This window comes from Fukomys damarensis, unplaced genomic scaffold, assembly GCF_012274545.1.
Source record: "Fukomys damarensis isolate Sample0158 unplaced genomic scaffold, DMR_v1.0_HiC HiC_scaffold_12, whole genome shotgun sequence".
Classification (NCBI taxonomy): domain Eukaryota; kingdom Metazoa; phylum Chordata; class Mammalia; order Rodentia; family Bathyergidae; genus Fukomys; species Fukomys damarensis.
In genome coordinates this window covers 39,267,223-39,280,965 of record NW_022900924.1, presented here as the reverse complement: position 1 = coordinate 39,280,965, position 13,743 = coordinate 39,267,223, and the positions used below count along the sequence as shown (strand labels likewise).

The 13,743-nt window shown below is 38.3% G+C and overlaps 1 long non-coding RNA gene across 1 annotated transcript in view; it reads left to right on the top strand.

Annotated features, from left to right (window-relative positions):
• Window positions 1-3,347, top strand: part of LOC117285713 — a 12,721-nt gene extending 9,374 nt beyond the window's left edge. Inside the window, exons 2-3 of the long non-coding RNA XR_004516817.1 lie at window positions 1,926-2,293; window positions 2,844-3,347. This is a non-coding gene — a long non-coding RNA (uncharacterized LOC117285713). The remainder of the gene's footprint in view (window positions 1-1,925; window positions 2,294-2,843) is intronic.
• The last annotated feature ends 10,396 nt before the right edge of the window (window positions 3,348-13,743 follow it).

The following is a 13,743-nucleotide window of genomic DNA, read 5'->3' as shown; positions in this document are numbered from 1 at the left end:
CACTCTCATCATTGGGATCTTGTACCTTTACATGACAGGTCTTGGTTCTCATTTTTTCCCCATGCCCTTGCCCTTCCTTCACCCTCTCAACCCTTCTCTACGTACAAAGATTTTGTTTCCAATTTTTTCTTTTCTCATCTCTTTTCTTTTCCCTCATTTCCTTTCCCCTACCCTTCCCATTTCCCCTACACCTTTAGCCTTTTTCTTCCTAGTCACATTATCAGTTATAAAATTTGGATCTTATTTACACTTTTAGTTTTTCACACTAGAGGAACTATTTGGTATTTACACATGTGTGACTTATTTATTTCACTCAAGAGTATGGCCTCAATCTGCATCCATTTTCCTATGGTGAAAGTGAAGTTCTATTTTGCTTGAGCATCTTTGTAATCCCTCTATGTCTCTAGAGGTCAGTGTGGCTTAAAGAAACTTTGTTGGGTACCATTTATTTCGAGTGACTTTAATAAAAGGTGATAAAAAATGATGGCTCAAGGGAAAAGAAATTAATTCAGAATTACAACCGCTATAAACATTAACATATATAATAATATTGATTTTGGTACCTGGAACTTTTTACTGAGCCCATAGACTTTGACATTCTTCAAAATAATTGTAGTAATTCTTATCTCTTTTACCATTTGAAGTGTTACGAAGTTTTGGTGAAAATGATTTTCCATTCTAGATTCCTTTTAGAAAAGAAAAACTTTTGGGCTTCTCTTCAAGGCTGTTTGAATGGACGCTTATGACTAGTTGTATTCGTTCTCCATGAAGGCACTTTTCATGTTGATGTGGTGTTTAATGAGAGATGAGGCTTTGTGAACTAGCTGGATAGAGACTCACCAGGGGAAAAACAGGACGCTATTGAAAAGCCTGGTATATCCTTCTGATATCTATCAATTTTATTACCTACCACAGCTTTCAAAATTATTTTTCTTGCTTACTCCCTCTTCTTCACCCCTTCTTTTCTTTGTTGGGATGATATAAGAGTGACTTGCTGACAACATTAATAGGTTTGAGGCCATTAATAACAAACCCGAGTGAATTCATCTATTGAAATGCGTCCCAGTGAGCACACAGTTGGATTTAGAAGGGAAGGAACACAGGGGGACTTCAGTGCCAGGCAGTGCTAAGTGAATAAGTACCCTCACCCCTCACAGACTGAATAGTTCTGTTGTTATTCGTTCCCTCTGTTGGGGTTCCATGGGTGATTTCATTTGTATAAAGATGCCATTGGTAAGATTACAAAATCTTATAGCGCATTGCAAAGACTTTAGCAAGGAAGGCTGACCAGAAGCATCAAACATATAGGAGGCAATAAAAAGCAGTAGCTAAAAGTGTGAAGGTTAGGCAAGAGAAAGAAAAAGAAAAACAAAAAATGCGAGTCACAAGCTCCCTAATTCATAGCAGTCCCCCAGTTGGGATCACTTAATGCCACTGGGAGGAGACTTGTGTACCTTGATAGCCCTTAAGGGCATTATCATTATTTGTATCAGTCAATACTGAATAAAACTCTTACTGTGGGGGCAGTGTTCTAATTGCAGGAAGTGCTAAGAGATACTTAGCACTGATTCTGTCCTAAAGCTTAGTTGATGTAAGAAGGAAATATGTCAGAAGAAAAAAGAACACATGTTACTACGGTGTATATGGTACCAGAAATTGTTACAGAAGTTCAGAAGAGGAAGGAATCATGGAGCTGAATTGATCAGGAAAGGAGTCACAAGCCAGTACAGTAGATACTGAAAGGGATACTATTTCTCAAACCCATTCTTTCTTACCTCAGGGCTCTTAGTTTTCCTCACAAGTGTAAGGGTGGCTACATGAATGAGCTGTAGCCCACGGATGACAGCAGCCGCTCTCTGTCATTTTTAGACCTAGTCCATAAAGCTACCTTATACTGGTTCTTCATGCACTCTCTCTTTCTGCAGCCTCTGAAACCCAAGTATTAAAGATGGCGAACCCATGCAAGAGGCCTGGCTTCCCGGTTTCCTGAATCACTCACTGCCTTAAGGAAGACTCCTGACTTCCAGGCACACCCACCTTGGACTGTACAAGAGCCAGAAATAAACCTATGTTTTGTTAAACCACTGAGATGTTGGCATTTCTGCCTCAGCCCCTTGTTAATTAACTGATACAGAGGTTACACTGAAATGGAATTTTGGAGGAATTTAGGACACAGAAAATCGAAGATGCTGAGGGACTCTCTTACAGGAAGAGAGATACGGACAATGCCAAAGGACAGAATGCAACACAAAAGGTTGAAATGGAATATTAAAGAAGGGGATCAGAGAGTTAGGTAATCTCAGTTTATGAAGGCCAAGAAGTTTGGATCTGACTTGATTGCTATGGTGGCGAATGGAAAGATGCAGGGAAATGATGTTATAACTTAGGACGATGAAGGTTTGCTGTTATCTCAGTGATGGTGGAGGGAAATCTGGAAAATTCATCTGACTGCAGTGAGTGGGATGAATGAGCTGTTTGTGAGGTCGGAATGGAGGTGCAGTCTTCCAAGAGACTGAGGGTGAAAATCCGGGCTGGGTGATGGTGTAGGGAATAAAAGCAGAGGCTGAACAAATGAGACATTACAAAGCACAGATGTGGATGACTGCCTTAGGGAGCTCCGAGACAACAGCAGAGGAACATAACATCTAGGTCTGTATATTTGCTTAGAACAGTGAGCGATTGTTGCCATAAGAGCTTGTGACACAAAGCACAGAGAGCATAATGTTTATTATTGTCTTTAAAGAAAGCAAAGTAGTATATAATATGTTCCAGAAAAGTGTCAAAATAGATAGCATAAGAATACCTGCGTTTGACATGCTTATAAATCCATTTTATGTTCCTAGGTTCACAGAAAGACCACATTTCCCAGCTTTCTTTGCAGCAAGTGAAAAACATACGGCTGACCTGTGTCCAAAGGAGTGTGAGTTAAAATATGCCTCTTCTAGGTCTCTCCATAAAACCCATTCTTGACTTCCCAGGCTCTCTTCGGCCGCAGAGTTCCAAACGATGAGCTGCAATCTGGAAGAATCCCAAATCTGAAGTTACCACTTGGGTGAAAGCTTTTCAGAATAAGCATCCAACCATATTGAAATATGAATTGAGGGATAAATTAAAAAATTTTTTTATACTTGGAGTCGAACTAAGGACCTTCAATTTGCAAGGCAGGTGACAGCACCACTGAGCTAAATCCCCAGGCCCCAAAATTAATCTTTACTGTCTTAACCAGTGAAATTTCAGTGTGCATTTATTATAGCAGCATAACCAACCTCTTTCTAACATGTAACAATCATTCAGCACATTTTTATTGAGCATCTAATATGTTTAAGGGATGGGTTAGTCCAAAAACAAACTTTATTCACAATATCTTCTGTTTAAATACCCCTATGATAGTACTGTTTCAGTAGATTTCTATAATCTAGAAATTCACTAAAATCTGAAGTCATCCACTTCCTGTTTATAGTCATCCTCTCAGTTTTTTGTATATTGGTTATAGATTCTGGTGTTTGTGTCAGTTTTTAAAAACAGAGTTGACAGTGTATTTCGACTTTGCCTTTTATTAAATTCCCTTTTGACAAAACTTCTCAAAATATGAGAGTCATAAAATAAAGAAAACTTATAATATCTTGTCTGAGATAGTATTGGGGGTGTTGACAGATACAGTTTAGAGCCTCTTTTATTTCTTCTTTATTTGACAGCCAGCCGACGTCATAGTGCCATAACATCTCCCCACACACACTGTAGATCTGAGCAGGGATAAAAAACCTTAATCACCTTGGGAATTCTTGTTCTGCAACGAGAAGTTAAATAACCCAAACTTTTTATTGAAATGGCTCTGGATCTCTTTTCTTGCTTAGATCTGCTTTCACATTTGAATATTAGAGTTCGATGTGAGCACTCATCAAAGAATAGAATAACTTCCAGTGTACTTTAAGGTCCTCATCATTATTTTCATTTAAGACTAAGTAATGACCAGCTACCAGACTGAGCATGGAAACTACAGATAGATCCATCACTGGAAACAGTTAATGTTAATTAATGTCACTTTGTGCTGTCATTGAAATGAAGTTTGGGATAGGTTGCTAACATATAGCCTAAGGATTTTTTCCCAGTATAACAATTTTATTACTTTTGTAGTAATAGAGATAATATATAAACATTTAAAAATGAAAATGTTACAGAAGGGGATAAGAAAGAAGCATACCCCCAAAACTTGCCAAGAAGAGAGAAATGCTGTTAATATTTTTGGAGCATATCCTTTTATACAGTCTATATACATAAAATAAACTAATTTTTTTCCTCTCTCTCTCTCTCTCTCTCTCTATATATATATATATATATACATATATATAAAATCATACTCTAGACATAATTTAAATTTTTACTCATAGCCTAATGTGAATGTGTTTTCATATCAATAAATCTGGAGATATTGAATCATTATAAGGACTTTAAAATAATCTCCTATATATATATGTGTGTGTGTGTGTGTGTGTATGTATATATATATATATGTGTATGTATATATACACACACATATACATATATATATATGTATATATAATCTCTTGTATATATATCATAACTAAGTGATGGACACTTAGGTTATCTCTAGTTTTTCACTATTTTAAGTAGTGCTTAATGAACCTATATGTGTACACATTTGAATTATATGAGTGGTAATAAATTAGTGAGTGGAAACTTCTGGGAGGAAGGTAAACATGTTTAACTTTTCCACTTAATATTGAAGGAGAATGTATCTCCTGCTTTGCTGAATGCATTGGGAAGATAGTGGAGTGGAAGATGCCTAACTTTAAAGGAAAGAAACAAAACACGTTCCACCAAAAGTAAAAATCTACCTGAAATCAGTGATAGAATTTTTGAGGCTTCTGAACATCATTTTGTGGGTTTTTAAAAACTTTTGTTTGCTATGGAGTCTTGTAGTCCCAGTGTGTAACAAACTTCTGTGTATTAAAAAAATGCATTAGAGTTGAATCAAAACTGTAAATTTAGTGAAGGCAGCAAGAAACAGGAAAGATCTTGTTGGAGTAGAATAAAGCACAACCTACTTCATTCTATCTGCATCTCCAAATGAGTCTGTGGAACACATCCTGAAGCCAGTTCTGTGTGATAGGTTGTATCACATATCCTCATATCCTCTATGAGGCTGCTTCATAAATATTTTATTCCCATGCCTCTGCTGAAAAAAAATAGTAGCATTTAATGTACCTATTTACTTATCTCTTTCCTCTGCCTCACATTAGCTAAATATCCTGAAAAGGTGAGAAAAAGAAGTTGAAGTTCTAGGGTTGAGAATACAGGTTCTGGAGTCTCTACTAGTAAGGATAGTGTTAAAGTAGGCTGCCATAGCAACAGCAACAATAAAACCACAACATTGCTGGAGTCTTGGGAGGATGATCACATCAAAGATTTATTTCTTGCTTTCAGAGGATCTGATGCACATTCCATGGTGCCTTACGCACCTCTGTTTTAGTTACTTTTTTGTTGCTGAGACAAAATGCTCAATATTCACAAGTTAAAGGAGAAAAGGTTTGTTTTAGCTCATGGTTTGTAGAGGTTTCAGCCCATAGTTGGCTGGGTCCCAGGCAGGATGGCCTGTCACAAGGACCTTGAAGAGGAGAAACAGTCTATGGCAGGCAGAAGGCAGTGAAGCAGCAGCAGCCTGCCTTCTATCATTCCCTTTATATTCCATCCAGACTACAAGGCTATTGGTTGATGTCGTCCACACTCAGGGTGGGCCTTCCATTATTCACACCCAGAACTATGCCAAACCAATTTAACCTTGTACAACCAATTACTACACACCCTTAATCCCAGTATCACACATACTAGATCCAGCCACCTCTGTAAAGCCTCACCTATGAGTGCATGAGGCTTTGACGGGGATACATCTAGGTGGGACATCTAGATACAAGCCATACAAGATCTTTTCCATGTGGTGTCTTACAGATCCAGTCTCTCTCTCTGTTTTGAGACCATGCCACATCAACTCATAATTTTCAGGGTTGATACTCTTAAATTCAGAAGAGACATACATCATTGTCATTTGCCCATAATTTATTCTGCATACAGTCAATTGACCATTCGACCTTCCATGCTTCTGGAGGCTGGGAAATACTGGGGAGCACACAGGGCATTTAGTGAGCAACACTGTCTAGTGTAGTCAGATCTGCTACCAATTCATACATTATTCTTTGCACTAGTGTTTGGACCTGAAAAGTTTGGTAAGGATTCTCTGCCATTCTTTTCTCCTTCGTAAAATGAGGTCAAAGACTTCTTTCATGTAGTGTTGATTAATATGTGTGAAGACATGGAACATGTTCTCAAGAAAAATGTGATAGCTACTAGTATTCATGGCAGCTGCCCTGGGAAATAAATATAATCACCAGTCAGGACAGTTGGTAAAAAAAATTCAAAGAACACTTTCAAAGTAAAGCAGCCCTGGAAGAGGGAGTCCAGTCCTCTGATCAGAAGTTTAGAGTACTTGAACAGGTAGATTTGTTTATACTTTTTTTAAAAATTGAGTTTATTGGTACATTTCAGGTGTATAGTACAGTTACATTCATCATTGGGATCTTGTACCTTTACACGACAGGTCTTGGTTCTCATTTTTTCCCCTTGTCCCTGCCCTCCCTTCACCCCCTACTCCCCTCCCCATTTACAAACACTTTATTTCCATTTTTTCATTTTCTCATATTTTTTTCTTTTCCCTTATTCCCTTTCCCCTACCCTTCCCACTTTCCCTACACCTTTAGCCCTTTTCTTCCTATTTCACATGGTCAATTATTTCATTAGGATCTTATATGCTATTATACTTTTTCACACCATGCTTTTACTTCTTTAAAGAAGGAGAATTTTTCTGCCCTGGGCCATGGGCCTAAGAGAAATGGGCATATGCAAAATGTCTCTTGGTTCCTGGCTCTCTCATCTTTTATTTCAGGGTCCACTTTTTTCCCATTTAGTTTATTGCTACATTTAAAGCAAATAGTACAGTTGCATTCATCATTGGGATCTTGTACCTCTACATGACAGATCTTGGTTCTCAGTTTTCCCCATCCCCCTGCCCTCCCTTCACTCCCTTCACCCCTCTCTATTTACAAAGACTTTGTTTCCATTTTTCACATATTTTTCTGTTCCCTTATTTTCTTCCCCCTTCCCTTTCCACTTCCCCTCTAGCCATTTTCTTCCTATTTCACACTATCAGTTATACCATTTGAACCTTCTTTACAATTTTAGTTTGGGCCCACGTCTGACATTGGGACTTGCCCTTGGGTATGGGGAGCTCATGAAGTCTTACCTCTCTGGTTTGCCTGACTCATCTTTCCTCTTCATTCTTGGGACTGCTTGTTTTTCTCATTTGGGGGCTCTTCAAAACTTTGGGTGTGCTTTCTCAGCTGGCTCTTGCCTCAAGGAGCCCTGTGGCCCAGTGGAGCCCTGGACACCTGTGCAGCTTAATCCAGGTCTGTTCCTTAATCTTAGTCTGTTCCTTCATCTGCAGGGGTGGTGGTGGGAGGAGTGACGCCAGTGAGGCGTGGTGATGGAGAGCGAATGCCAGGCCGCTTCTGATCCAGTTCTGTTCGTTACTGACTGCTGAAACAACCTTAGGCAAGACACTTAGCATCTTGGTGCTTCAATTTTCTTATTTGAAAAACAGGAGTAATAATAATAGTGCCAGTGCTGTGGGGTTGTTGTGAAGATTAAATGAATATTAAAATGGTAAAAGAGCTAAGAACCTTTCCTGGTATATCATAGATGCTTAATAATTATCTTGTATTTTTATTTATTATTTAGAATCATGGTGCCCTGAGAGCCCAAGAAAGAAAGTGCTTAACTTGGCCAGCCACAAAAAGCTCCACAGCAATGCGAATACTTAGAGATTTGATCAAAGCCAGAGGCTGGCTTGGAGGGAAGGCAACCTAAAAAGAGAGAAAGGCTGATACAAAGGCTCAGATTGTGACATGAAACAGGAAGGGCATCTGAAGTGCTCGAGCTCTGGATGAATGGTGGGGTGGAAATGTGAGAAGCTGTGAAGCTGGACAAGGGAGACGAAGGAAAGTTGGGAAGGGCTTGGATGCAAACCAGTAAGTTGTTACTCCATTTTTAGGCAGGGGAAACTAATCTAGATTTTTTGTTTTTGAGACAGGGTCTCACTATGTAGTTGAGGTTGACCTGGAACTCACTATGTAGCCCAGGCTTGTTTTGAACTCATAGCTATCCTCCTGCCTCATCCTCCCCAGTGCTGGGATTACAGGTGTGTGCCTCCACGCCCAGCTATTAATCTAGATCTTTAGGCAAAGTGACTCTGATCCTCTTGGTCAGGTCCCAGTGAGTGATGGAAGCATTAGGCTGTAGTATTAGCAGGGAGTCCCACTGGGGAGGCTAGTTCATGAATTCGTGGGGAGAAATCGTGAGAGTTTTATATAATGGGCCATCGATACTGATTGTGCCTGCCTCCTTTCTTCCTATTGGGTTTTTAGATAGCACACGATGTTCCTTTTCTTTTTTGTTTTTTTTCCTTATTTTTATTTTTGCTCCAAAAGTACACAAAAGCCAGTGTTTTACAGCATGAATCTCATACATTGTTTTTCGACCATCCACCTACTGCTTGAAAGCTTTTATGCATCCATTGCATTTTAATGGGCTAAAATATACTTGACACAGTCCTGCAGCTTTAAGTATGCATGAGATTCAAGTTTCCTGGGAATTTAGTCCTTCCTCTACTTCACTTGTCACACCATTAGCAATATCCCTGGGTGAGTGACCTAGGGTTAAGGATTAAGTTTAAAAACCATCTTGGCATTTTCCTGCTTGCATTGGTTGGACTTAGAGTGAGATTTCATTAAATATTTAATTTTATTTGACTTGCTTCAGGGTAAAGTCTAAAAAACTCTGAACAGTCTTTTTTTCACAGATCACCTCTAATTGTTACTGTTCTCAAATGGAAGGATCTCTCCTTGAGATGCACAATTATTTCAAAGAATTTTACTATCCTATGCTCAAACTTGAGTGTTTGAAATTATGCTACCCATGGAACTAATCCATCAAGAGCTTTGTAAAAGCCCTGCACAGATCTGAAGAGCATATCCAAGTACAATTCTTAGTCACATTTTTTTTTTTTGTACTGGGGATCAAACTTGGATCCTTGCACTTGTGAGGCAGGTGGAGGAACCACTGAGCTAAATCCCTAGCCCTAGTCATAAATTTTATCCAAGCTTCTTTTTCATTTATAAAGCTCATATCATTTTCTCTTGTTTTGTACCTCCTGAAAAAGTAGCAAAGCTGCCTATCATTTTAGAAAGTCCTTTTTCCACCAGAGCATCTAGGATGAAAATCTAGAAAGATGGAAGAAAAGCTTGGCAGAGATTTTTTTTCCCAAACATTCTATTTAGCTTAGAAAACACTCTGCTCATACCACTCAAGTCAGCATTCCTTCTCATTAATACAGAATAAAAGATTTTTAGGGTTGAGCAGATCACCCCTTTTTGAAACATTCTTTTTCCATTAAGTGATTCTTAGAAATGTGCAACACAATGTGTATAGTAATCCTTGGTCTTTTTATTTTGAGTCCTCAGAGTAGGGAAGGTCGCTGGTGCTTGGTCAAAAATGGTTCTTCCAGTGACAGTTAATTAATTGTTGAAATGACTGCTAGAAGTATATCTACCTCTAGATTTTTCAGTTTTTCTGGGGGGATTTTACCCTGACACTGGGGACTTTTCTTTGCTCTAGCACTCTTAATGAATCTCTATGTTTTAATCTTTGGCAGGTTGAAATCCAGTTTTTCCAACACCATTTATTAAAGAGGCTATCTTGCCTCCAGTGGGGATGGTCAGCTCCTTTGTCAAAGATGAGGTTGCTGAGTACATCCTGAGTTGTTTTTGTATCTTCCAATCTATTCCACTGATCCTCAGGTTTGTTTCTTTGCCAGTACCATGCTGTTTTTATCACCGTGCCTTTGTAGTATAGTTTCAAATGGGGAATTGTTATACCTGCTGCCATGTCTATGTTGCCTAGCATGGCTTTTGCTATTCTAGTTCTCTTCTGGTTCCAAATCAATTTTTGGATTATTTCTTCTAGTTCTGTGAAATATAGTGTTGGACTTTCAATCGGCATTGCATTGAATCTATATAGCAGTTTTGGTAGTATGGCCATTTTCACTATGTTGATTCTTCCTACCCAGGAGCAGGGGATATTTTTCCATTTTCTTGTATCCTCTTTGATCTCTTTTTTCAGAGTGCTGTAGTTTTCAGTGTAGAGGTCTTTTGCTTCTTTGGTTAGGTTGATTCCTAGATACTTCATTTTTTGGGATGCTATTGTGAAAGGAATTGTTTCCCTAGTTTCTCTCTAAGTGAGTCTGTTATTTGTGTCCAAGAAGGCTATTGATTTTTGAGTGTTGACCTTGTATCCAACTACTCTGCTAAAAGTGTCAATTAAGTCTAGAAGTCTTTTGTTGGAAGTTTTTGGGACTTCAATGTAGAGTATCATATTGTCAGCAAATAATGACAGTTTAACTTCTTCCTTTCCTATCTTTATTGCTTTAATTCCTTTCTCTTGTCTAATTGCTGTGGCCAATGTTTCCAGAACTATATTGAAGAGGAGTGGTGATAGTGGGCATCCTTGTCTTGTTCCTGATTGTAACATGAAGGTTTTCAGTTTTTGACCATTTAATGTGATGTTGGCTGTTGTGGAAATCAATACAGAGATACCTCAAAGAACCAGGTTTAGAGGTTCCATTTGACCCAGCCATCCCTCTGCTTGGTATCTTTCCAAAAGAATTAAAAGAATCATATCACAGTGATATATGCACACCTATGTTTATAGCGGCACAGTTTGTAATAGATAAAACTTGGAAACAGCCCATTTGCCCATCCGTTGGAGACTGGATAAAGAAGATGTAGTTTTTCTATAAAATGGAATACTACTCAGCCATAAAGAATGAGAAATTAGATTCATTCATAGGAAAATGGATACATATTGAGGATATGCTCCTAAGTGAAATAAATAAGTCACACATGTGTAAATACTGAATAGTTTCTCTCGTGTGAAAAGCTATAATAGTACATAAGATCTAATGAGATATTTGACAATGTGAAATAGGAAGAAAAGAGCTAAAGGTGTAGGGGAAGTGGGAAGGGTAGGGGAAAGGTAATAAGGGGAAAGGAAAAAATTAGAAAATTAAAAAATGGAAATAAAGTATTTGTAAATAGGGAAGGGAGGAGTGGGTGAAGGAAGGGCAGGAACAAGGGGAAAAAATGAGAACCAAGAACTGTCATGTAAGGGTACAAGATTCCAGTGATGAATGTGACTGTACTGTATACCTAAAAAGTACCAATACATTCAATGAGAGAAAAAAAAAATCTCTATGGATATCACTGGAAGATTCAAGGAGTTAAAGCTCTTCATTGCCTGTAAACCACTAGTGCACTTAATCTTTCTTTCTTTCTTCCTCTCTCTCTCTCTCTCTCTCTCTCTCTCTCTGTCTCTTGCATTTATTTGACATCTTTCTTTGGAAATTGGAAAAGAACTCTTAATTTTTATGTAGCCAACCTCTGGAGGTTTCTAGAGAAACAGGGGGAGGGGTCTCAGATACTAAAAAGCCCATCAAGTGGAGGAAACCCATAAAATATTCAGTATACAGTTCTGAGTGATAATACTTGGATAGGTGGGAAAAAATGTCAGAGAGCCGAGCATGGTGATACACACCTGTAATCTCATCTACTTAAGAGGCTGAGGCAGGCAGATGAAGTTTGAAGTCAGTGTGGGCAATTTAGTGAGACCTTGCCTCAAAATTAAGAGGCAGAGATTTAGCTCATTGGTAGAGCGTCTCTGGGTTCAATCCCCTGTAACAGAAAACAGAAGCCAAGAAGTCAACATTTCCCTCGGTATTCGGTAGCTCTATGGAATGCCAGTGTGTGCCAGTGTGTGCCAGGGTTGACTTGTGGGAGCTTATAGGGTTAAGTGAGTTAAGAAATGTTGCACTCGTACTGTTAAACAAGCTAAGGAGTGATAGAAGTAGCTAAAAGGAAAATAATATATGCTTATTTGACACAATGCTTTTAATGGAGCAGGTCAAAGGACATCTAGAGAACTCTGCTAAGGACTCTATTGCTTAAAATGAAAGTAAGTTTAACTAGTATAAGTTAGAGGTTTTAGGTGAGAGTTTTAGCTGCAGTCAAATGCAGGACAGCATTACACACAAATGTAAACACTCTTGGGATTCAGTTTATCTGTAAGGAAGTACAGATATTACTATGGCCTCGTAAAACACTAACCTTCCCCTTATTGAGGCATTGTGCCTGAACTGGATCCCACTGGATGCGTACGCAGCACAAGGCATTTGTGCTGGCTACTAGACTAGGCACTTGCTAGCAGACCATTTCTAGAGCCTTACCAAAAATTATCTTTTAGATGTCTCTCTTTAGAAGTTATACAGAGCATATCATCACTAATATTATGTTATTTACACAATGTTATTACTAGTAGTGCTAATTTTACTCCTAGATATTTGGGGGATACTCTGTTTACTAAGTAACAAAAGACAGGTTCAAAGAATATATATACATACATATATATGAATAAGACAACTGTCTTGATGATATGATGACTCTTTTTAGCTTGGCTTTTCAAAGGCTGTTGCATTTGTGTTAACATCCACAGGAGTTAAAAACTAAGTTTCACAGTATGTTTAAAACTATGTTCTTGGACCAGGGATTTAGCTCAGTGGTTCCGCCTCCTGCCTCAGAAGCACAAGGTCCGAATTTGATTCCTGGTACCAAAAAACAAAACAAAACAACAATAACAACAATAAACTGTGTTCTTTCTAACCATGTATAGTGGACTTTTAGGAAGAATAAAGTACATGGATGTTTTATAAGGAAACATTTTTGTGTATTCATGTAAGTCCAACCCCAAGTGCTTTTAAATAGTAGATATATAAATGAAGAATAAATGAATACATTAGATTATAGAATTTGGACCTAGGAACGTTTGAACAGGCTGGGATGATTAAATATTGGAGAAGTAAATGTCAAGTTTTCTGCATTTGGTTAAAAATGTTTTGAGGTTTACAAAAGGTGGGGGGCATTGATTTTGCTTCACTAAATATGCAGGAGAATGATTGTAATTAGTATTGAGCACCTTAAATATCTGTGGTTACCAACAGAACAAATGCACACTTGGGTTGCAGGTAGAAAGAAGTCTGGTAGTTGAGGCAGAGAGATGACAATCATATTTGACACAGACTGAGCAGTTTGGGTCATTCCTTGGCTGTTATGATAAAAGCGTAGAACGATAAAGGCATTCCCAGTCTATTCAGAAAAGAGACTAAGATGATGAAGGGACTTCAAACTGTACTGTAGGGAAACAGGCTGAAGTTTCCTGGGTTGCTAAGACTTAGGAGAAGAAAGCATTATTGGACAAGTTGTCTGAATTTAAATGTTTTAAGGGTCACCAAATATATGAATGATTAGACTTTTGTGGCTTCAAGGGGTAGAATTTGACCAAAGGGTAGAAACTCTCAGGGAATAGGTTACAGCTCATTTAAAACTGTTTTTATAGCCAGAGATTTTCAGAAAGGGGATGAATTGACATCGCCAGATGCCTCCATAGTATATAGTTAGGCTTTGGGAAGTTAAAAGGACAAGAACACCCAAAACATCTTTTAATTTTGAGGTTGTGAGCTTTTAAGACTTGCTGAGGTGCATTAATCAGTTTTTACAAATATTGACA